The sequence below is a fragment of the Equus przewalskii genome, chromosome 16 (genome assembly GCF_037783145.1).
Source record: "Equus przewalskii isolate Varuska chromosome 16, EquPr2, whole genome shotgun sequence".
In the NCBI taxonomy this organism is placed as follows: domain Eukaryota; kingdom Metazoa; phylum Chordata; class Mammalia; order Perissodactyla; family Equidae; genus Equus; species Equus przewalskii.
The window spans coordinates 15339988-15366370 of record NC_091846.1 but is presented as its reverse complement, the minus strand read 5'-3'; the positions used below and the strand labels follow the sequence as shown (position 1 = coordinate 15366370).

The following is a 26383-nucleotide window of genomic DNA, read 5'->3' as shown; positions in this document are numbered from 1 at the left end:
TCAAGAACACTTTGACAGATCTCATTTAATTGTCATAAAATCCTTCTGAAGTGAATATTATTATCTCCATTGGATAGGTGAGAAAATTGAGGTAATCAGTTAGATATCTTGCCCCAAACCACAAAAATTACTAAGTGGAATAGCTCGGGCCTTCTTACTCCCTCTCCAGGGCCCTGCCTGTTTCCCCATTGCCTCTCTGCTGTCACTCCCCCTTTACACTAAGGACTTTTCGATATGTTCCTTTCAGAATCAAGATTGCTCAGTGCTTTGCCCAGGAAAATAGACCCAATGAGTGTGAAGGTGAGTGTGAAGGAAGGGAGATGGTGGAGGAGGCTGTTGAGGATTCTGGAAGAAGGCAGCTCGACGAGAAAGACCAAATGGGACTCTAAGAGTAGTGAGAACTCTTTCTTGATTTTTGTTGCACTGTTGCGAATAAGAAAAATTTGGAATGAAGGAAAAAAGCAGGCACCTCCTCTAATGATGACATCTCCCCACCTGGGACGTCCTCTCAGGCATCCACTGACCTCCTGCCCTCCCTCTCCACCCCTTCAATTATTGCTTCTTGGCTTCTGGGCATAAAGATGGGATACCCGATATATCTTCCACAGGCTTCAAAGGAGCCAAGTTGGCAAATGAAAACTAGTTTTATAAAAAGATGTCATGATAGTGATCCAAGGGGGAAAAATAGTAACCCTAAAGGGGTAGAAAGGATGTGCCGATGCTAAGACAGATTCAGTCTCTATTTACACCATTCTTGATTTAACATTCCTAAGGACAAAACTCTCAATTGCTAAGTCACACTTTTCCTTCTAACTGTTTTCTCTGAGGAAGCGTTGAAACTCAGCCAAGAGAGTAGGAGGTGCAACCCATTCCTCCCACCCTATTCAGGTCCAACAGCCATGTGGGATGCCCAAGAAACCTGTGCTTGAGTTGGGATATTGAGGCCTAGCAGTTCCATCTCTGCTCCTGTCAAGTTCCTCCGCATCTTGTCCCCATCTCCTGTCATCTCATCTACCTGTGCCTTCTGCTCTCAGCCCAGTGCCCTGTCCCTCCAACTCTCACTTTAATGACCCAGGAGCCTTCTGACTAGGTACTCGGGAATCACGTTCTCTTTTAAGGGGCACTCTCTGTTTCTTTAACATCTTCGTAGAACAGTCTCTTCAACTTGCCTTTCTACAAGATACCATATATTTTTCAGCTCTCTCCAATGGTTGGACTTGTTCTCCACACCCAAGACACTTCAGGCCTGCTGGTGGTGGTGGAGGGAGGGATTATTCAGCAACAACTAGGCTACCCATTAGCTGATTCCATTATTTTACCCATCCCTTCATGTCAGGGGCTGTCCTCTTATAACACTTAGGCAACGTGACCCTCATTACCCTCTATCCCTCCCTCCTAACTCTTTTAATAGTTGGGCCACTTATCTACAATGTCGACTGGAGACTTTGTTACCTATTCATCCTCTCCCAAATACACAAATATCCCATCCTGGGATATTTTAACAATACGTTTAGTTTTATATTCTTTGAACTTAACCCTATGGATCTTTTGTTTACATTTCAGTACCCTACTCCTTAGGCATACCCCTCTTCCCACTGGATTTTATCATCATTTGATTTTTGCATTTCACATTTCTTGAACTCCAACATTCCACACACTAAGTCAATTTTCCCTCAGTTTCTCAATGACTTCTTTTTTTAAAAGAATTGTATTGGGGCCAGCCGGTGGTGCAGTGGTTAAGTTTGCATGTTCTGCTTCGGCAGCCCGGGGTTCACTGGTTCAGGTCTCGGGTGCGGACATGCCATGGCTTGGCAAGCCATGCTGTGGCAGGCATCCCACATATAAAGTAGAGGAAGTTGGGCATGGATGTTAGCTCAGGGCCAGTCTTCCTCAGCAAAAAGAGGAGGATTGGCAGCAGATGTTAGCTCAGGGATAATCTTCCTCATAAAAAAAAAAAGAATGTTATTGAGGTAATAATAGTTTATAACATTGTGAAATTTCAGTTGTACATTATTATTTTTCAGTCACCATATAAATGTGTCCCTTTACCCCTTATGTCCATCCCCCAATCCCCTTTCCTTCTGGTAATCATTAATCTGTTCTCTTTTTACATGTGTTTCTTTATCTTCCACATATGAGTGAAATCATATGGTGTTTGTCTTTCTCTGTCAGGCTAATTTCACTTAACATAATACCCTCAAGGTCCATCCATGTTGTTGCAATGGCATGATTTTGTCTTTTTTATGGCTGAGTAGTATTCCATTGTATATATATATATATACACCACATCTTCTTTATCCAATCATCAGTCAGTGGGCACTTAGGTTGCTTCCACTTCTTGGTTATTGTGAATAATATTGCAATGAACATAGGGGTGCATAAGTCTTTTTGAAGTGTTGATTTCAAGTTTTTTGGTTAAATACCCAGTAGTGGAATAGCTGGGTTGTGTGGTAATTCTACTTCTAACTTTTTGAGAAACCTTCATACTCTTTTCCATAGTGGCTGCACCAGTTTGCATTCCCACCAGCAGTGAATGAGGGTTCCCTTTTCTATTCATCCTCTCTAACGTTTGTTATTTTTTGTCTTGTTGATTAGATAGCATTCTAATAGATGTAAGGTGATATCTTAGTGTATTTTGACTTGCATTTCCCTCCTGATTAGTGATGTTGAGCATCTTTTCATGTGCCTATTGGCCATCTCTATATCTTCTTTGGAAAAATGTCTATTCATATCTTCTGCCCATTTGTTGGTTGGGTCGTTTTGTTGTTGTTGAGTTGTGTGAGTTCTTTATGTATTTTGGAGTTAATCCTTTGTTGGATATATGATTTGCAAATATTTTCTCCCAGTTGGTGGATTGTCTTTTCGTTTTGTTCCTGGTTTCCTTTGCCTTGCAGAAGCTCTTTAGTGTGATGAAGTCCCACTTGTTTCTTTTTTCTTTTGTTTCCCTTGCCTGAGTAGGCATGGTATTTGAAAAGATCCTTCTAAGACTGATGTCAAAGAGTGTACTGCCTATATTTTCTTCCAGGAATTTTATGGTTTCAACTCTTACCTTCAAGTCTTTGATCCATTTTGAATTAATTTTTGCATATGATCAAAGATAATGATCTACTTTCATTCTTTTGCATGTGGCTGTCCAGTTTTCCCAACATCATTTATTGAAGAGACTTTCCTTTCTCCATTGTATGTTCTTAGCTCATTGGTCAAAGATTAGCTGTCCATAGATGTGTGGCTTTATTTCTGGGCTTTCAATTCTGTTCCTTTGATCTGTGTGTCTGTTTTTGTACCAGTACCATGCTGTTTTGATTACTATAGCTTTGTAGTATATTTTGAGGTCAGAGGTTGTGATGCCTCCAGCTTTATTCTGTTTTTCTCAGGATTGCTTTAGCTATTTGGGGTCTTTTGTTTCCCCATATGAATTTTAGGATTCTTTGTTCTATTTCCGTGAAGAATGTCATTGGGATTCTGATTGGGATTGCACTGAATCTGTAGATTGCTTTAGGTAGTATGGACATTTTAACTATGTTTATTCTTCCAATCCATGTGCATGGAATATCTTTCCATTTCTTTATGTCATCATCAATTTCTTTCAATAATATCTTATAGTTTTCATTGCATAGGTCTTTCACCTCTTTGGATAAATTTATTCCTAGATATTTTATTCTTTTTGTTATGATTGTAAATGGGATTGCATTCTTGAATTCTCTTTCTGTTAGTTATTAGAGTATAGAAATGAAACTGATTTTTGCAAGTTGACTTTGTACCCTGCAAATTTGCTGTAGTTGTTGATTATTTCTAATAGTTTTCCAATGGACTCTTTAGGATTTTCTAGATATAAAATCATGTTGTCTACAAGCAGTGAGAGTTTCACTTCTTCAGTGCCTATTTGGATTCCTTTTGTTTCTTTTTCTTGCCTGATTGCTCTGGCCAAAACCTACAGTACTATTTTGAATAAGAGTGATGACAGTAGGCACCCTTGTCTCGTTCCCATTCTCAGAGGAATGGCATTCAGTTTTTCCCCATGGAGGATGATGTTGGCTGTGGGTTTGTCATATATGACCTTTATTATGTTGAGGTACTTTCCTTCTATACCCATTTTATTCAGTGTTTTTATCATAAATGGATGTTGGATCTTGTCAAATGCTTTCTCTGCACATATTGATATGATCGTGGGTTTTTATTCGTCATTTTGTTAATGTGGTGCATCATATTGATTGATTTGCGGATGTTGAACCATTCCTGCATCCCTGGTATAAATCCCACTTGATCATGATGTATCTTTTTAATGTATTGCTGTATTCAGTTTGCCAATATTTTGTTGAGGATTTTTGCATCTATGGCCTGTAATTTTCCTCCTTTGTGTTGTCCTTTTCTGGCTTTGGGATCAGGGTGATGTTGGCCTCATAAAATGTGTTAGGACGTGTTCCATCTTCTTAAACTTTTTGGAAGAGTTTGAGAAGGATAGGTATCAATCTTCTATGAATGTTTGGTATAATTCTCCAGAGAAGCCATGTGGTCCTGGACTTTTATTTTGAGGGAGGTTTTCGATTACTGTTTCAATCTCTTTACTTGTGATTGGTCTATTCAGATAGAGCAATTGACAATTTCTTGTCAATTTTGTTTATCTTCTCAAAGCATCAGCTCTTAGTTTTAGTGATCCTTTTTACTATTTTTTGGGGGTTTCAAATTTATTTATTTCTGCTCTAATTTTTATTATTTCCCTTCTTCGGCTGACTTTGGGCTTTGTTGATTTCTATTTTTCTAATTCTGTTAGGTGTAGTTGAATATTGCTCATTTGAGATTTTTCCTGTTTGTTAAGGTGGGCCTATATGAATTTCCCTCTTAGGACTGCTTTTGCTGCATCCCATATGAGTTGATATGGTGTATTTTCATTTTTATTTGTCTCCAGATATTTTTTGATTTCTCCTTTAATTTCTTCAGTAATCCATTGGTTGTTCAGTAGCACGTTGTTTGGTCTCCACATATTTGTCACTTTCTCTGCTTTTTTCTTGTAGTTGATTTCTACTTTTATAGCATTATGGTCAGAAAAGATGCTTGATATGATTTCAATCTTCTTAAATTTATTGAGACTTGCCTTATTTCCCAACGTATACTCTATCCTCGAGAATGTTCCATGTGCACTTGAGAAGAATGTGTATTCTGCTGTTTTTGGATGGAGTGTTCTGTACATATCTATTAAGTCTATCTGGTCTAGTTTTTCATTTAAATGCACTATTTCTTTGTTGACTTTCTGTCTGGATGATCTATCCTTTGATGTAAATGGGGTGTTAAGGTCCGCTACTATTATTGTATTGTTGTTAACATCTCCTTTTAGGTTTGTTAATAGTTGCTTTATGTACTTTGGTGATCCTGTGTTGTGTGCATATATATTTGTAAGTGTTATGTCTTCTTGGTGGAGTGTCCCTTTTAGCATTATATACTGCCTCTCATTGCCTTTTTTATCTTGAAGTCTACTTTGTCTGATATAAGTATGGAAATAGCTGCTTTCTTTTGTTTGCCATTAACTTGGAGTATTGTCCTCCATCCCTTCATTCTGAGCCTGTGTTGTCTTTAGAGCTGAGACAAGTTTCCTAGAGGCAGCATATCATTGATTCTTGTTTTTAATCTGTCTGTCATTCTGTGTCTTTTGATTGGAGAATTCAATCCATTTACATTTAGAGTGATTATTTTTTTAAAGATTTTATTTTATTTTTCCTTTTTCTCCCCAAAGCCCCCCAGTACTTAGTTGTATATTCTTCGTTGTGGGTCCTTCTAGTTGTGGCATGTGGGATGCTGCCTCAGTGTGGCTTGATGAGCAGTGCCATGTCCGCGCCCAGGCTTCGAACCAATGAAACCCTGGGCTGCCTGCAGCAGAGCGTGCAAACTTAACCACTCGGCCACGGGGCCAGCCCCTAGAGTGATTATCGATATGTGAGGGCTTAATGCTGCCATTTTATCACTTGTTTTCCAGTTGTTCTGTATTTCTCTTGTTTCTTGTCCTATGTATTTCAGACTATCAGTTCAGTTTGGTAGTTCTCCATGATGATTTTCTCAGTTTTCTCTTTATTTATCATTTGTGTCTCTGTTCTGATTATTTGTATAACAGTTGCCATGATATTTGTATAAAAATATCTGGTAGATGAGATAGTTCATTTTCTGATAGCCTCTTATTTCCTTAGTCTAAGCTGATTCCATCCCTTTCTTCTTCCCTGTCTAAGTTATTGTTGTCACAACTTATTCCATCTTGTGTTGTGAGTTTGTGGTTAAAATGACAAGATTATATTTATTTTTGATGTTTTCCTTCCCTTTATCTTTAACGTTATAATTAGGTGTTAGCTAACCTGTTCGGATAGAGACCTGTAATTTTCTGATTTTGTCTGCCTATTTATCTCCTTGCTCAAGGCTTTGTAAACCCTTTCTTTTTGTTTTTCAGGTATGAAAGCCTTCTTGATCATTTCTTGTAGGCAGCACCTTGTGATGAACTCTCTTCAGTTTTGTTTATCTGGGAAAGTTTTTATTTCTCCATCATATCTGAAGGATATTATCACTGGATAGAGTATTCTTGGCTGAAAGTTTTTGTCTTTCAGAATTTTGAATATAGCATTCCACTCTCTCCTAGCCTGTAAGGTTTCTGCTGAGAAATCCACCAAAAGCCTGATAGAGGCTCCTTTGTAAGTTATTTGCATCTACCTTGCCTCTCTTAAGATTTTTTCTTTGTCATTGACTTTTGCCAGTTTTACTACTATATGCCTTGGAGAAGCTCTTTTCATATTGATATAATTAGGAGTTCTATTAGCTTCTTTTACTTGTATTTCCAGCTCCTTCCCCAGGTTTGGGAAGTTCTCAGCTATTATTTCTTTGAACAAGCTTTCTGCTCCATTTTCCGTCTTTTCTCCCTCTTGAATACCTATAATCCTCATGTTTTATTTCCTAATTGAATTGGATATTTCTCAGAGAATTTCTTCATGTCTTTTTAGTCTTAGTTCTCTCTCTCCATCTGAAGCATTTCTATATTTCTGTCCTCCAGATTGCTGATTCTGTGCTCCATAATATCAGCTCTGTTATTCAGGGAGTCCAGATTTTTCTTTATCTCATCCATTGTGTTTTCCATCTCCAACGTTTCTGATTGGTTTTTCTTTATAGTTCAATCTCTTTTGTAAAGAGTTCCCTCTGTTCATTAATTTTATTCCTCACTTCATTGAACTACCTGAATTTTCCTGTAACTCATTGAGTTTTTTTATGATAGCTGTTTTGAATTCTCTGTCATTTAGGTTGTAAATTTCTGTGCCTTCAGGATTGATTTCTGGGTGCTTGTCATTTTCCTTCTGGTCTGGAGTATTAATACATTTCTTCATATTGTTTGATGGCATGTATTTGTGCTTTCACATAGTGATAGTATCTGGTCACAGATTCCATTTCCTGCCAATAATACAGAAGCTGTATTATTCTGAGCCGGCCACAATTCCTGGTATCTGTGCCTGTCCTTTGGAATCTATGCTGATAGGGCCCATCTGCGATTGCTGGCTTGCTCACTCACAACTGCTGCTTTTCTAACATATGCACAGGCAATCTGGCCAAGTAGCTGAGCTGGAGTGCTGTGCCAGGGGAGGGTTGCTTTCTTTCACATGTGTGATCTTGGAGGTGTTCTTGCTCTGCCTTCACTATCTGCTTTCTTGGGGTGCTGGTTTGATGAAGATGCCCCCACAATAGCTTAACCTACTCTGTATGGAGCTTTCCCACAAGCTGTGAGAGAAACTGGAGAAAGAAGGTGTTCCCATGGGGAGCTGCCCCTCCCTCCCTTTCTCAGAGCCATGCATTATCCCGCATCCTGGGTCACTGATGCTGAGGGAGAAGAGATTCCCCTACCTCCTTCCACGTCCTCCCAGGGGGTCCAGCACCTCCCCCTTCAGACATATGGCTGTGTGAGTCTCTCAGACATCTTTCGTGTTGTGTGAATGTCCTCTGTTGTTTATGAGTGTCTTTTTCATTGTATCTTACAGGAGAGAGTCTGAGAGAAGAGCTCACTCCACCATGATGCTGATGTCACTCCCCAATGACTTCTTAATTACTAAATTCAAAGGATATTTTCCAGTCCTTCAGTTGCTAGTTCTCTCTGCTGAATGTGAATTTCTTCTTCAAATTCCCTTTTCCCTCATTCCACTTAGTTGGTTTGTCTTCCATCTCTTCAGCTTCCCTATTACCATTTCTATTGTGGGTCTTTCCATGGAACCCCCCAGAATTCTGCCTACAATCTTCCTCTCTTCTCACATTACGTACTCTCTGTTTGCTCTTTTCTGGTCTCATAGCTCTACATACACTTGGATGCTGGTGACACCCAAATATCGTCAGCTCAGATAGATCTTTCCTTCAAATATCAGACTCATACACTACACCCTATTGTCAGATCTACATCTCTCCATGGATATCCCACAGCTGCTGAAATTAAGCATATCCCAAACTAAATTCTTCATCTTCCCCTACAAACTCACTTCTACGGTGTATTCCCTGCCTCAGTTGTTGGCATATACCCAGCCATGGACCTAAAACCCTGGAAATCATCATTCTATTCCTTTCTCCTTCCTTCTCATTCCCATAAATGGTAAATCACAAAGCCATTCTGTTTTACTTCCTCATATATTTCTGTATTTTTTCTTTTCTTCAATTCTCTTCCTTCTCAACACTTCTCTACACTGCTTTCCCAACTTCCCTATTCCTCCACTCCCAGCCTGAGTGTTACCTCACTTCTCCCTCTTTTCCTTAACCCATGTGCGGTTTTTGTTCCATGGCTGCCTTCTGTTTGCTTGGTCTGCTTTGTGTAAGAAAGAGAGCTGAGTTCTTCTTTGTAATCTATCCCATTACTTCAGCACCCACTATCCCCAGGGGCCAGGGTCAATCTTGCTCTTTGGATTTGTTTTATCTCCTCTTGTTCTTTACTCTAAATTCAGGAGTCTTACCAAGCAAGGGGCCTAACTTCTTTTAATCTGGGTTTTTATGATAAAATTTTATACAGTTTTTATATCATAGGTTTAATATTTCACCCAAATGCTTACACACCTTTTTTTACATTATAATATGTATTTATTTTACAGTAAACAATAAACGCTATATGGAATAAAGAAGAAATAAATATATTAAGAAACATTTAATATAACTAAATTGAGCCCTTTATTCAAGCAGAATCACAAACCTAACATGTAAATCCAAGAAACAAGAGGCTACCCCGGATGAAACCCAAATCCTCAGTTTCCGCACCCCACGGGTCCCCAAAGGATTCTCAGAGGGCAGGTGGAAGGCTGACCTGGTGGAGAGAGTGCTAAGCCAGAGGGCAAGAGTTTTAGTCTTGACTCTGCAACTTAACTCCCTGCTCTCCTGTTGCTTGACCTATGAAGTATAAGTAACACCACTTTGCTCACCTGCTTCTTAGGGTATTGGAGGATTTAAAAGGCATATTTGAATAAATACTTTAAGAAGAAAAATAATTAGGTAAACATACAGCTAAAAGTAATGCTTTATTAACTAGAAATTTTGATATGAAAAATTTTTTTCCTGTATGTCACCCTTTGTAAAAATAGAAAAATAAGGAAATAAATTAGTTTTTACACATTTAGTAAATAAAGGAACTTCAAGAGTTAAGAACACATGACCTAGGTCCCATGGACAGCCTCAGGGGGGATTATATGCGAAGTTTCATCTGTGTGTACAATTTGGCAGGGAAGGGATTGGTATTTTATTTCATTATTTAAGGAGTCTGTGGCCATGAAAAGGTTAAGGTCCACTATTTTAGAAACATAGAGACCCTCCCTCTCTCCTTCTCCCTGCACCCTCACCTCCTTTGAGTCTGATGGTCACTCTCTGCTTCGAGTCTGCTCTCCCATAACACTGTGGATAGTACTCATTCTGGGTGCTGTCTCCCTGATCCTCCTGTGAACTGTGGGAACTTGTCAGAGAGCAGTTTTACTATGCCATACTTATTAATATAGGAAAAAAACTAACACAGTGTAGAAATATGCATAACAACAAGCACCTATACAGCTTTTCTGCCGAATCTTCAATTAGCCAGAAAATACAATAACCAAAACAATTCCTCGCCTCAGCAGTTTTTTAAAAAATTTGCTGTATTAGGTCATTGCATATTTTACACTTGTTTCTGTTAAAAATTATATGACAAACTCTGATTTTGACCTATAAAAATAAATATTCACAATTTTGAGAAGCAGTATTAATTTTTTAAGAATAAGGAATGAACCAGTATTAAGCATGATGTCAATTCCTTTTTTTTTTTTGTGGGAAGAAGACTCCATATGGAAGCAGGGATCAATTTTAGACTAGCCTTTGTCCTTTCACTCATTTGCCACAGGGCGGCACATACCCAGTCTGGGAAGCTGCCAGAGAGACTCGCAGTTGGAGAATACATAAGTCTGTGGTTCCCATGCATTCTCCCCGCACACCAATCCCCTTAGAGGAACACTGAAAGTGTGTCCATAGCCCAAGGCTTTGTGGTCCTCAGGGAAGCTTCACATGGAAATGAGCATGGAGGTATGTAATGCTTCTCTGTATTTTACTGGGGCAGGGTGAGTGGGATGAAGGATACATTTTTTATAAGTTCTTTGACAAAATTAGGAAATCATACATTTCTACTGTTGAATGCCTTTAATATCAACCACAGTGATAATAATGGCACAACATATCTGTTCCACTGCATTGCAGTGGATCTAATTTGTTTGGTGACTGGTTATAAGGAAAATCAAGGTCACAGTTAGGGCTTTATTAATATCCCATTTGACCCATTGTGTTTCATATCCCTCACTCTGATGATGGTCCCTTCATTCTCAGGTGGTACTGGTAAATGTCTCAGGAATTGGCTGTGAGTCTTAATCGTCACTCTGAGTCTATAAATGTGTGTAGTAAAAACCTGAGAATTGATCTCAGCATCTTATTGGTTTAAAAAATGAATATCCCACACATAGGTTGTTGATTTTCTTTCCTTTCAAAGGGTAAAATCTTATCTACTTTTTAATGCCAGTCAGTAAACGGGGCATGCTTGAAGTTATGTTCTTCAGGGTGTAATCTTATCAGGTAATGCAGTGCTATCTGGCTTTTCCTGACTTTAGTCCAGGAGAAAATGGGTCATTATTTTGTGAAAGAAATGTAATGGGGGGGTAAGAATGTACCCTTTTCCACTTCGGTGTTTGCTTAGAGCTTGCTTTGTGATTATACTTAAAATACTATGGAAAAGGGCTAAAACCTGGACTTTCTGCCCTCTCTAGTGGCCATTCTATTCCTTGTCATGCTTTATACTCTGTTCTTTCTCTGTCGACTATTATAATATTATAGCCTGAGGCCTAGCAATAGCTTGATAAGAGTCTTCTCAATTGAAGCCTTCGTATTTTTGAAGAAACTTTGCTCTGTGGTAAGGAGAATGAAGTCTCTTTATTCCCTGATTGCTGTATTTTTCTTCCTATACTAGATCTTACAGAAAAAGGATGTACAATCTGTATAACATATCTGGCTGATTTCTAAAGCAATTGTTGCCAAATTACATTCCCCCCTACTCCCCCCGAGCCCACAACTGCATGGCTCCTGTGATCTGCTAGGATTCCCGACAATGAGAAAAGCTCCAGGACTGGAACAAGGCAACAGTCTGTTTTGAAATGTAAGATTTCAACCTTCTTTGGAGCATATCCAAGAAAGAGAGAAAGACAAGAGAATTTCTAGTTTCTAATCATAATAAACACCATTTCAGTACATTTCCTTGGAAGTAACATTTTCCACATTTGCTTGAACAAAGTGTAATCAGGTACTTGTAAATCTATTTTAGATGTGACAATTAGCTTAAACTTTTCTAGTGTTAGCAAGAGCGGAGGGCATATATACAGTGGAAAGAGCAGTGGACCAAAGTTGTAGGCTCAAGTCAGATCCTTCTAGCTATTCAGGTTTGGGCAAATCACTTACTATTCATTGATTGACTCATTCATTCATTCAGAAGATACCTATTTTGCACCAACATTGTGCTATGAGCTGGATTCCTCAACTGCAAAATAGGGACAGTAATCTGAGAATCAAATGAGACAATGCATGTGACAATACTGTTTACAATTGAATGCCATTTATTTTGAATTATATGGTGAAAATGAAATTGAGAGAGATAAAAATACCTTTTAAGAGAAGTAATTGGCTACTGTAATGTAGCATCATAAAATGTCTCATTATTTATAAGAAGAGATTAATATAGAAGAATTTTTTATTAAAAACCATTGATTTCTGAGGTGACAGCTCTTTCTTTGGAAGTCAGACATCTTCACAGCAGAGCCATTCACACTGCTCTTTTCTGAAGTTGTGACAGTTCAACTTCTTTTCCTCCAGTGATACATTCCCAGTCAGAATTGATCTTGACTAACACAGGAAACTGATGTCTACCCCTGGGATCCTAATTTGACTAAAGGGATAACTATGTGGTTCCAGAAAATTGAAAAATTTACCTCAGGAGTTTTAATTAAGGTTAATCAGGTTATATAGAGGTAATAACAGTGAACTTTTCAGAGAAAAAATTTCCAGAACATACTCTGTCCTGCTCCACTAGTCTTGGACTGTGTTTGGCTTCATATCTGATCTCCAAATGGGATGGAGTTGTGCACTGACTTAATAAGTACACTGGACAGAAACAGGAGTCCTTTGATCATTTGGGGAGCTATTTAAACCTCATATTTTTGTTTGATCTGAACACCAATGATTCCTTGTTGAACAGTGTCTGTTTTGTTACGTGAAGGATAAAAATCTGTTTAAAGTGACTGCTGTTCTGACCTGCGTAATTCTGAAAAACAAGGTTCCAGAACAGAGATTTGAAACTACCCCAAAAAACCAACCCAAGTGCCAGAGAGCCTCACCCTGAGAAATCAGAATGTAAAGACAGGTTTGTAGGACTCAGGGCTGGCACGTGGATCCATTCACCCCCAAAGCGTGTTCTCACAGGGTCTTGCTCAAAGTGGGAGCGCAATCCAGGCAGAGGGGCAGTTGCGAAGGCTCCTGGTTTCCTGCAGAACCAGATCAGGAGGAAAGGTCTCTCTTGTTTGGGGGGACAGTGCTCAGATTACTCGCCTTTGCCATCTCCCCACAGCTAGTCAAGTTATACAGTGGATTATAAAATGCTCTCATGTCAACTATTTCCTCTTCTTCTTCATAGCAACCCCATGTTGTAGATCAGGCAGGTTTTATTAATCTTTCTTTTACAGAGGAATAAATCGAACTTCTGATTAAGTAATTGCTAAATGTTACACAGCTAATAAGTAGCAGAGGAAAGGCTTGCAATCAGGTCTTCTGAGCTCTAAATTCTGCAGTCATTTGGCTGCCCAACTGCCTCTCCCTCCACCGTCAGGCGTTGGAAGTGAAAGAAGGAAGCCACTCCATGCCCTGAGGGAAGAGCTTGGAGATGTTAGACCTAGCAACAGGGGCTTTGGGGAGGAGAAGAGGTAGGTGGCCACAAACTAATTTCCCACGATAGAGAATTAGTTATTGATGGTGGGTGATTTCTCTTGATGATGATGGATTGAAATGGTGTAGACACACCTCTGGAATTAATAATCCAGACTCCTTCTCACATACCTCTTCTTCTACAAAGAGCTTAATTGGTAGCACTTTCAATCTAATCAGAGCTATGCTAATGATCCCTTTTGGGAAAAGGAGATCTGCAGTATATTCGAAAGGAGTGACAGGATACCAAGGACTTGGAACTGAACAAATTAACCATGTGAGCATTTCTATGGAGATTAAAGCAATAGAAATGTCCTCCTTCTCATACTGCATTATTTAGAGTATGGGAAGATGCTTGTCAATGTTTCTAAGCTTTGTGGTGGGAGGTGTAAAATAGACAGACAACTAGTAATTCTGAATAGGATAGAACAAAATAGCGTATTATAATGAACATGTTGATGGGAAGATGTATCAGACAACATAATACATTTTTTATATCAAGTTTCTACAGTCTTCATTGTGTGTGCTTACGTTTTCTGTTCCTTCAGATCAGGAGTTGGCAGAATCTATTTTGTCTTAAAAAATATAACATGTGCAATCACAACTTTCCATCTAGTGTGTTGTGTTAAACATCCCACGGGACAGGCTCAGAATATATCCATAGTATTCACATTAATACCCAATCTGCTTGTTTAGTAAGACCCCTAAATTGTGGCTCATTCTTTTCTCAGATTCTCCATCTTGAGAAATAACTTTATTAGGTGGTCAAAGGTCTTGAACTTTTCAGTCCAAGTTTGACATTGAGGAATTTTAAAAATCATGCCAGAAGTTGTCATACTTTCCCCCTTGAAATATAACTTTCAATGTTTTTCCCCTGACAGCTGGCCTTGACTTAGGAAGGAACACTCCAAGATGACTTTTTACTAGAAATTGTTTGCTTTTCTATTTTACTAGAAATTCAGGCGACGATGCCCTTGAGGGCGCAATCCCTGCCTCTTATTGCATCTTTATAGTTCATGCTGTGGCAAACCCTGTGCCTTGTACACAGTAGATAAATACTGTAAGTGTTGGATATGACTGTAGTCATCATTTTATCCAACTGTTTCATTTTGGGGAAATAAGTCCCCGAAAGATGCCTCACTTATGAAGAGCTAATTAGGTGAAGAGCTAAATCTAGAATCCCGGACTTCTGTCTCAGGACTTCCAGTCTGGTGCTTTATTCACCAATAGGATAAATAGCTGTTGGCTAAACGAAGCACTAAAAGTATCCTTGCAAAGGTCACAAATGACCTTCCAAGTGCCAAGACCAATAACTTCTTTCATTTCTAATACACCTCAGTCCATATCCTTGGGAAACAGAGAGAAGAAAGCCCAGGCAGAGCCACGTCAGCTTCCTAATTTCTGACTGCTAAAATTACTTGCCCCATCCTTGCCTGCCTTCTTTTGAGCCAGTGGACATCTGTCCAACATCAATTCTTTTACCTGGGCTCAATCTCATCCCTTCCAGCTCCTTCAGGAATTTTCTCTATTGAGTGTATGCCTTCATCCGCAGTTACAAATCTCTACATCTTTAAATTCTCCTCTGGGCTGGCTATTTACCTTTTAAGATAGAAACACACTCAAGTCTGACATCTCACAAAGGGCCTCCTGGTCCTTGGTCCCCTTCTCTGCACCATTTTTCTCTCATTACCATCAAAAAATGATAAGCTTTTTAAAAGAGCAGTTTATTCTTTCTGTCTGCATCTTGTCTCCTCCTGCTCACACCTCAACTCTCTGTTGTGTGGCTTTTTCACGTCAGTCCCCTGGCACTGATCTTGCCAGCAGTTCTAGTGATTTCTAATTATCAGATCCAGTGGATACCTCAAAAGGTCTTTATTTCACTTTTTGGTGACATTTGACACTGTTGACCTGTCATGGACAATTATCATCTACTTTGGCAGCCCAGCATCTAAACCCACTTCCTTTGGGGTAATCTTCCACATTTTGAGGTGGAGCCTGTCTCCCAAATGCCAGATACCTGCTCTTTCTGTGTCTTTTCTTCACCGCCCCCTCTCCTACAATGTAGATATTCCACGAGGATCTGATTTTAGCCTCTTATCTCTCTATATCAGTGCTTCTCAACCATTTTTTACATCATAGCACACACAGAAAAAGGATAGTATGGCACATTGGGGGTAAACGGGAAAGGTCTTGGGGGTGACTATATGGGAGGCTTAGTGGAAAACAACTTACGTTTTCCTTATACTATATAACTACGATAAGAAAAATAGAATGAAAAACTTTCTTCAAAATTTTGTTGAGAAACTGCCAAGTTTGCTTCTGTGAATTTAACTTCTTTATAGTAGGTTTTATGCTTGAATGACTGCACGCAATTTCTAACCAAAACTTTTAAAATGGTCATCTCTTCAAATTCTTGATGGCCACCGTGGAACAGTGAGGGTTCCACAGGCACATCATCAGATCCCACTCTGCTTTGGCCACCCTTAAAAGAGTTTTAGATTGAAGCTGCTCATGGTTGGAGGTGACTAGGGAACTCTCACCACTCAAGAATCTACCAGCCTTGCTGAGGCTGCAAGGACCAGCTTCTTGCAGCAGACCTGAGCTGGCACAGTGCTGTGGGCATCTGGTTGGGAAACTCCGTCTATGCTACTTCCTCTCAGCTTTGTTCCTCCTGAAACACACCTGAGGGATGCATCAGTAACATGGTGAGTCATAACCCTCCCTCCTTGAGAATGGGTGTCTACACTCTGTCCCTTATAAATTTTACCCAGTCTCCTGGCTGTAACAATCACATCTGTGGATGGCCCCCACACCTGTACGTCTATCCCTGACCTCTCTCCTGATGCCACCACACATTTCCTGCTTCCTGAATCTCATTATCATGTAGATATCTTGCCAACATTTCACATTCAGTATGTTGCAAACTGAGCTCATCTACCTTTCCCAAACCTCTTCTTCCTCCTGTGTTCTTTATTTCTGTTTCCACCACCATCGTCTTTCATGACACATAAATCCTGGCACTATCTTTGACTTTTCCCTCTGCCAGCTAATTAGTTGCCACGCCCAGTCAAGTATATGTCACTATGAGCTCTTGGCATCTGTCCCATCTTCTTCATTTTTAAAGTTAAGCATTGATTTAGTTAGTTGGTTTAGGCACTTATCTAGTATGGTGCAATAAAACCACACTCTTCTAAGAGATCTTCCTACCACTGTTAGTTTCTTCTCCATCTTACACATTTCTACAAAAGTAGCTTCCAGGTATAGCCCTAATTGTGTCACTCTCCTAATCAATAAGCTTTGATGGTTCCCAGAGGCCTATAAGTAAAGCCCAAAGCCATTAGGCAGTTTTCAGATCTGTTCATGACCTGGCCTCAGTCTACCTTTCCAACCTTATTTCTCACCTTATCTTACCCCTAACAAACCCAATGTGTTTCTCAGCTCTGCACCTCTGTTATTGTTATTTCTTTCCTTCTGTCCTCCCACCCTCTCACCATCTCTGAACATGCTTCCAGACCCAGCTCAGATGTTCTTCCTTCCAAAACTCTCTCCGATCCTTTTGGAACCTCCCTCCCTCTCTCGTCCATACTCATAGTCCTTTGCACCTTTCTTGGGGGACTCATGATTTGCTACCTTATACTATTGTCACTTATGAAGGAGTTATATATATATAACCTATGAACCTACATATAATCTTCCTAGTTTGTAATTTCTTGGAGGGAAAACTATACCATGGTCTTCTGTGACCGCTGTAACAATTGCCACAAACTTGGTAGCTTAAAACAACAGAAATTCATTCTTTCTCAGTTCTGGAGGCTAGAAGTCTGAAATCAAAGTGTTGGCAAGGCCACACTCCCTCTGGAGGCTCTAGGGGAGAGTCCTTTCCTGCCTCTTCTGGCTTCTAGTGGCCACCGGCATTCCTTGGCTTATGACTGCATCACTCTAGTCTCTGCTCTATCTTTACATTACTTTCTCCTCCATGTATCTGTCTCTGATCTCTCTCTTGTAAGGATACATGTGACGGCATTTAGTGTCTACCCAAATAACCCAGGATAACCTCCCCATGTGAAGATCCATAACTCAATCACATCTGCAAAGACCGTTTCCAAATAAGGTAACGTTCACAGATTCCAGGGATGAGGATGTGGATGAGGACATGGCTTTTGGGAGGCCACTTTTCAACTTACCACAACATCTTTGAGTAAGAACTCTTAAGAGCCATGAGTGATGTTTTCAACCAGGAGTATTTTGGTTTGTCTCAGGATTGGTGATATAGAAAGAGAGAACTAGTGTTAAATCAACGTATACAAAGCAAAGATCATACCTACTTCAGCGTTCTGTTCGGTAACTAGCATAGAGATCCGGTGTCAGACAACCCAGCCCAGGCACTGCCTACGTGTTCAGAGCAGAATCAAACCCACTCTCCTTTTTCCAGTGCAGTTTGTCTGCACCATCCCAGGATCAGGACGTACTCATCACATAACTCTGGGGGCCAACTTTCTAAGATGCGTGAATCAACATTTCTGACACATTGAACACCAATTAATTCTTTTTTGTAAAAACTGTTATGATTTTGCTTTGTTTTGTTTTAAATCTTTTAAAAAAATCCTGTCGGTGTTAGGAATATTGATTTGTTCAATTCACCAAATATTTATGGAGTGCTCAGCACTGTGATATATTAAATCAGCAGATATTATATATTATATATATTTATATTTCAAACTAGTTCTATCACTAAGCAAAACTGTGAAGTAGATGAAGTCTTTAAAGGTACAGTCTTATTTTTCCAAAACAATTTAATCCTTTAGATACACAGTAAGGTATCTACAAGCCTTCATACTTACATTACTGCACATATAAACAGGGGAGTGCGGATCAAATGTAATTTTAATATAAAGCATTATAATGCACAAGGCATAACCCGACAGACTTATTTTAGACTGCAGCTCTCAAGTTTTCAGGCTTTCAGCATAGGTGGGACTGGTATTATTTTTGAGAAGGGAAGCAGGTCATATAGGTGGTTACACTGAAGAGATGGTTACCTTCTCCAGGCATCAATACAGCCGTGATTCTGGTGACCATAGTCTATATAAATAATAAGTTAGGACATGTCTTAAATTAGACTTTGCGACTGTATTAAACTGAAGGGGAAACAAAAGCAACCGGATGAGGAAGCAAGACGATTTCAGTTTTACGATTTCAGAAAATCATTGCCGTTCGTTTTTCTTCCCTCTTACTAATTGGAAGTTTTAGCACACAGTCTTTCCGTTGTACTTGAGCAGAGAAGCAGGAAAATCCATTAACAGTTCGGTCGTGGTGCTGGCAGCCCCCTGCGGCGGCAACATTTAGCGTCGGCCTGAGCTCGGTGATGGAGCCCGTGAGGGTTCGGAGGCTTCGCGCAGGCGCGGAGACCCGCATGGTTGGCGATAGTAGTTCATTTGCATAGAGCAAAATCCCAGTTCCTAAATCCTGAGCCCGAATGCCCACTCGGACCTGCATGTCCCGCTTCATAAGGCATAGATGTACCACTCCACAATGGTCTGATGCTTATTCGAATCATTATTTTTCCTTCCTCTTAGAAAACATTTCTACAATACTGAAAAAAAATCAGCTTCTCAATAGGGTCCTCAGGTGTTAAGAAAGGGAATCTAGCAGTAATAGCAAAGTAGAATCACAAGGTGACTCAGCAGCGGGTGGAAGAATGTGTGTGTACATTTTATGCTGTAAGATGGTTACATGTCTAATATAGTCAAAAATAAAAGTGAAATTGTCTCTTTACCGTAAACGGTAGGGTTTGGGCCAGTTCCTCGGTGATTTAAATAGGCTGCATAATATATCACATGGAAAACCAAGAGTTTAATGGCAGAGTGTTCTTTAACATTCTGTTGGCATTCAACTCTTCCCTTCCCCACCCTCATCACTTCTCTTAGGTGCATACGCTTCATTCATCATCCATTTCTTCAGCAGACATTTATACAGCACCTGCTGTGCAGAAGGCCTGTGAGAGACGGAAGTGAACGGTCGCGAGATCTGTGGGCGGGTGGACGTGCAGGCACGAGGGAGCCTGACCAGACTGGGGCGAAGTGCTGTCAGCCAGGTCAGGGTACCCAGAGGGGCCGTCCCCAGGCTGGCAGGCGGCTGTGTAGGTGGTGGAATGACTGTGTACAAAGGCCCAGAGAGAGCCTGGCGCCTCCTAGGGGCTTAATTAGGGGGAATTAAGGCAAGAAGCTGCAGATTCAGGCAGGAGCCAGATTTACAAACCCAAATTAGGGATTTTGTGCTATATCCTTAAAAATACCCTAAAGTATTTTAAGCTGCTGACATATTTTAAATAGGGAAGTAATATGAGAATGGATTTCCACTAAGGAGTCAGAGCTAAGAAGGGCTTAAGGTGCCTTTTCTGATACAGAGGCAGAGGGAGGTACATTCTCACCCCCGCTCAATGTGCTTTGAAAAAAAGGTGCCAAAAAATTCTGGAAAACACTTCTTATTAGATCCCCTTCTTGGAGATTCTCTAGTCATATGGGCATATTAATGGAGTATGAAAAGCTGGTAGCCAACAAACCATTCTAATTTTCTTTCAGCCAGAGTCTTTCAAACTTTTTAATTATGGATTTTGTTTTGCTTGTAGCATTTATTAACATTCTTTGTAATTCTCAAGAGAGAGATTCTGGAAAAAATTGGCCAGTATAAGAGTTTCTGCTGAATTGAAGGAGAATCAGAACCATCTACCCAGGGAAGGAAAATATCAGCACACGTTTGTGGAGTGTATGTTGGGAGAGGGCCCTTTGTTTTTTTTCGAGTATGTTGAAAGGCATTTATTTCCTTGGAAACAACTCTCATTTCCACTCACAACCCTCCCCACCCCCATAAAGATTACTATGAAAACTAATTGCAATATATTGCAATATACAAGAAGAGGGAAATATCACTGTATTCGTCCCTTATACCTGAACTCTATACTGCTTCCCAGGACTGAGTTAGCAAATCCTTCAGATATGTTTGGGTAATGTGCTGATGAGAAATCTCAGCCTTAGCTCTACTAAATCTAAAGAGTTGGCGGAAGGACACATATTGCTTTTCTGCCATATACACCGACCAGTGCTTTCTAACTAGAGCCTCTCTTTTTATAGCTTATTTAAAAATGAATGCAATGTTGTTATTTTCTTTAGGATCTAAACATTATTTGTGTTTTACAAGTGGTTTTCCTTCCCTCTGACATGTTTTTGAATATTCGTGGAGACTTTCATTTAATTTTTTATTTCAGTACAGTCAAAATTGTTTAGTCTTGTAAGTTTAGTAATTGTAAGTCTTGGAATGTAACTGCATATTACCCAAAAAGTATGTAGTTGGGAAAAAAATCCTAATTTTATGAAACATTATTTTTGGCTTGGTATGTAGCAATGCATCTTCTTTAGCCTCAATAATATGGTGTAGAAAAAAATATTTAGGATTTTATTCAGTTCTTTGACCTTGAAAGTCCTGGAAAGAATCCCAGAGAACATTAATTTAGAGCGAAAGAAGCGAGTTGTGAAACTGGTGGTGAATCCTCAGATCAAGTAAGGCTGATTGTTCCTCCCGTCCTCTTCTTTGCTCTTTGCACATCTGCTCACTTCTGTTGAGGTTTTGCCCTCTTCCATTCTTCCTAGCAGGTTGAAGGAAGCTGGGGCACTCATCCTTCACTTTCCTATTTCCTACCTCAGCTGTTGGGGAAGAGCTTGTACAGCAATGTAACCGGACAGTAGCCTCTGTTCTTGTAAGCTTACATGATTCTAATGCAAATTTCAGGGGAGAGGAATAAAGGGACTAGTCTAAGTTTAACTACCACTAACCAGTCATGTGCCCAGCACATCATTCTAGTGAGATGGAGTTTCAGTTGTGTGACTAAACAATTTTGTGGCCTGCTTTTCGTTAATTTCCCTTTGAAATAAATTTAACAGATGCCTAACTTTGTTCTTTTAATTATCCATTTAACAAATATTTATGAAATGCCTACTATGTGCCTGGCATTGTAGAAAAGTTCTGGAGATATATAAATGAGCAAAAATGATATGGTCCTTGCCCTCATAGAGTTACTTTCTAATGAGGAGACTAAAATAATGGCAAAACAAGGGTTCTTCCACCCTGGATTCCCGCTACATTTCTTCCTTGTGATTTTAACTTTTTGTCCTGGCAAGCAGAGCTGTTGACATAAATTTTTTTGGTAAATGAAAATGTGTTAATATTAATCCAAGAATACTGTCAGACTATCCTTTTCCTTTTTTAAAGAAACAATTTCTGTAACTTCCTTATCTGGAGATTAGCATGCTTGCTTTAAATATGAAATGACATTTCATTGGTTTCTCAGTGTTTAAACACTGGGATATCAACAGATTCTAACAGCAGCCTTTCGATGTTCCTTTTTCTTTGTGGATTTATCATCACACACATTAAATATTATCTGTCTTCCAGGTGATCTTTAATAAAAGGAGACTGTTCTCTTCGACGTTTGCCCTAGGCATAGAATGATGTCTTAAGTGGAAAACATTACAGGATTATAAATTTAATTATCGTGTACAAAAATTACCCCATATTCTATGTATCACTGTTAATAACATTTAATTCCAAAGATTTTTATTAAAACAAGGTCCCAAACATAGACATTTAGGGGAAGAAAACTGGGCAGACAAGATTTACTTACTGTAATTCATCATAATTAGGCTCTGGATCAGGGCTCAGAAAACTCGAAGACTCTTATTTCATTGAGCATGATTGTCATTCCTGAGTAGTGGTAGGCATGTGGGTAGACATTCCTTCTCATCTACACATAAATATCGAGGTAGACTTTTGCCCAAATGTAGCTCCTTTTGCATACTTAGGAAAGGAGCCATAGATTCTCCTACTGCATTCACTGAAATGTGTTTATCAGTTATCAGAAATTCCACTTAGCATTTGCAAATCTGGCAGCTGCTGTGAAGCTGAAAGTACTGTGGGGACAGAATTTGGGAAGATGGGGAAGGGCAGGATAGATGTTGAGAAAACTTTCCATGTTCTAGGAGAATATATCGAGGGACCCAATATTTGTGTCCTTCAGAGACACACAGGAAATAAGGCCTCCATGTCTTAATTCCAATATACGCTTCCTTTCCTCCCTCCTTTCTTCCTTCCACAAGCATTAATTGAACATGTGTTGTTGTGCTGAGGATGAAGAAGGCTCCATCATCTGCCCTTACTGTTTGTCTGTCTGTCATTCAGATATACCTTCATTTTACTCATGTACTCTTTTTTAGTTTATTATTTTATTTTATTTTATTTTATTTTTTGAGGAAGATTAGCCCTGAGCTAACATCTGCTGCCAATCCTCCTCTTTTTGCTGAGGAAGACTGGCCCTGAGCTAACATCCGTTCCCATCTTCCTCTACTTTATATGTGGGACGCCTGCCACAGCATGGTGTGCCAAGCGGTGCCATGTCCGAACCCGGGATCCAAACCGGCAAACCCCAGGCCACCGAAGTGGAACATGCAAACTTAACTGCTGCACCACTGGGCTGGCCCCCAGTTTATTTTTTATTGTGGTAAAATATACATAGCATAAAAGTTATCATTATAACCTGCACAGTTCAGTGGCAGTAAGTACATCCACATTGTTGTGCAGCGATCTCCAGAACTTTCATCTTCTCAGACTGAAACTCTACACCCATTAAATAATAACTTCCCATTCTCCCCTCCCCTGAGCTCCTGGAAACCACCATTCTACTTTCTGTCTCTATGAATTTGACTATTCTAGGTACCACAAATAAGTGGAATCATACAATATTTGTCCTTCTGTGTATGGCTAATTTCACTTTGCATAATGTCTTCAAGTTTCATTCATATTGTAGCATGTCTCAGAATTTCCTTCCTTTTCAAGGCTGAATAATATCCCATTGTATGTATGTATCACATTTGTTTCTGCATTCATCTGTTGATGGACATTTGAATTGTTTCCACTTTTTGGCTATTGTGAATAATGCTGCTGTGAACATTGGTGTACAAGTATCTGTTCAGTTTCTTGCTTTCAATCTTAGGATACGTACCTAGAAGTGGAATTGCTCAATCATATAGCAATTCTATTTAACTTTTTGAGGAACCGTCATATTGTTTTCCACAGTGGCTGCACCATTTTACATTCCCGCCAACAATGTATGAGGGTTCCAATGTTCCCACATTCTCACCAACATCTGCTTTTTTTTTTTTATTAAAGAACTCATCCTAATGGATATGAAGTAGTATCTCTTTGTGACTATTGATGTTGAGCATCAATGCTTTTCATGTGCTTATTGACCATTTATGTATCTTCTTTGCAGAAATGTTTATACAAGTCCTTTGCTCATTTTTAAATTGGGTTGTTTGTTTTTGTTGAGTGGCAGGAGTTTTTTAGAATGTATATATTCTGAATATTATCAGATATATGATTTGGAAATAATTTTTCCCTTCTGTATGTTGCCTTTCCACTCTGTTAATAGTGTCCTTTGATGTATGAATATTTGTACTTTTCGTGAAGTCCAATTTATCTATTTTGTCTTTTGCTACCTGTGCTTTTGGTTTCATATCCAAGAAATTATTGCCAAATAGTCACGTACTCTTAATTGATACATTGTTTTATAAATTATATACATATATTGTGTACCAAGCAGAAACAAATTCAAATTTAAAAAGGATGAGACAAAGACAAAATAAGCAATTACATTATTTTCTTTATCATTGTTATTGCAAATATGTGACTGAAAATGCTACATTGTTTTTGAAAAACTTGGTTTTAAGTTCTGGTTCTAAATTCAGTTTCTTTCCCTATTTTGTTCTCAGGTTGTCATAGTGGAAAAGATACCTCACTAAGACACATATCTCCAAATGGAAGATGTGCATTGTTTGTTGTGCCTGATGAATCGTGATGCTGGTTTTTCAATTCCACTCATCAATTATTCGAAGATTTTAGTTGAAAATCACCCGCCAGATTTCCATCTTCTCTGATATCAGTCAGTTGTTTGCACAACTCAAGTCATCAAAACGTCTTGAATTTTATGTATTTTCATAAATAGGTGTCGATTCACTGAAATTCCACATGTGGATGATTTTAAAACAGGTTTGAAATATTTATTTTCAACTTTTAAAAAGTGAGCACATAAGAGAGTTGTTACAGGTGGCATACATTGTTTTCAGTTGTATGATCATATAATGATGGAAATAATTTCAGACATCTATTTTTGAAAATATTCTCCTTAGAGTATGTTTCTTTTAAGAAGCAGTTATTTCCTCACTCACTATCAAAATGGCAGCTTCACCTAATAGGAAGTGATTAAGGGTGTTTATGTCTTTGAAAATATCTTTCAAACAGTAGGGCAGCCACTTGTCACCCCAGAAAAAGACAGCAAATTTGGAGCATGGTGTTTTGTACAATAAAAATGTATAATACTTTATATTCAACAAATCATTTATGTATTTTGCCACAGATAGTCAAAAAAACCCTCTATGTCTTTCAAAAGATTACAACGGTTATTCCCCATGTCATTACAAAGTATTGTAAAAGAGTCCACTATATTTTCAGGGTCTTGTCTTCATGGAAAGGAACTACATTTTGACATCTCTAGCTCTTGGCACACTTTTGGCCTCAACTTCTTTGCCTTAACATCTTGACTGTGAATGCTGCAGTGCAGAATTTCATATGTGGAAATATCTCTGGGACTTTATCCCAGAATTTTTTTTTCCATTTAAAGTAGTCATTCCATTAAACATAATTTTTTCATAATTCATTGTTTTTATTAAAGAAGTTACTGTTGAAACATATCTTCTTTGGTACATGGTTTCCTTTAGGTATTCACAAGAAAATGAGTTATGTTTGTATTGCTTTTTTGAACCAAAAGAGTGATATCATAAGCTGACTTGGTAGCAATATCTTCACTCTTTTCTATCCATACAGAAAACCTCCTGTACTGTATAATTTACTTTAATATTTGTTTCTTTACATCTTCAGCAATGTTTGCTGAGAAGCTTTCAATTAGATTTGCTGATAAATGAAGGCATTTCCGTTTGTCTCTTATAGATTTCCTTGTATTTCAAAAATTTTTACCATGAATAGGAAGAATAAGTGTTTATCCAGTCATATGAGGATTTTTGTATTTTTAATCTTTCAGCATTAAGCAAGGAGACTCAAAAAAAGGCTTCTAAACATTTCCATTAATTTTAGTGAAATTTGTGAAGCACTGGCTTGATTATTGCCCGACTGCACTCAAGACATGGTTGGTAGTTCACCAAAACTATTGGGTAGGGGCTTGCTCTCTTGGCAGAAGAAACAGCAGGTGCAGACACATGATGCTGTGAAAAAAGTAGGCAGCTCAGAGACCTGTCAGTAAGTCTGCTTGGTTTACCAAAAGATGAGTGTAAGGAACCATCAGGCGATGAGATTGAAAATGTCGGCAGGAGCCAGATCTGAGGTTTTCTTTAGGTAGAGTAAGCAATGAAATGAGACTTAGCCCAGGTTCTTTACCAAACAGAACCCGAGGCAAGGATTAAATGCTAATGCTTTCCTGGGAAGGGTAATCTCAGGGCAGTGAGACAGAGGGAAAGCGAAATGAGTCGAGGAAGGATGGGAGATAACACAAGGTCTTACATTGTGGAGCTGGCCATTGCTTCGTGAAGAAACAGCCAGTTTCTCAGCCACGTGAAACATCTTCAGATAGGCTGGACAGACACACTGTGCCTCGAAGCAGTCCATTAGAGGGTGTATGGAGAGGGAATTCGTCTGCTAACACCCTCCCTTCTCTTGTCTCTCATTGAACAAAGTCTACCCATGGAGTGTTAACTCCTTTGTACTTCTGGATTGCATCACGTGGCACCTTCTGGAGAGCCAGATTCCGTGCCTTGTGGTGTGGTGCTTCACCAGACTCTGGGAGTACGAGGAAGAGCCA

The 26383-nt window shown here is 39.1% G+C and overlaps 1 long non-coding RNA gene across 2 annotated transcripts in view; it reads left to right on the top strand.

Annotated features, from left to right (window-relative positions):
• LOC139076323 (uncharacterized) overlaps positions 1-26383 on the top strand; it is a 98638-nt gene that overhangs the window by 68055 nt on the left and 4200 nt on the right. The window contains exon 4 of one of the 2 annotated variants that reach the window (XR_011527779.1): positions 24285-24561. This is a non-coding gene — a long non-coding RNA (uncharacterized lncRNA). Of the gene's footprint in view, positions 1-24284; positions 25263-26383 lie in introns of those variants that run through there. The other variant, XR_011527778.1, reaches the window with a different exon arrangement.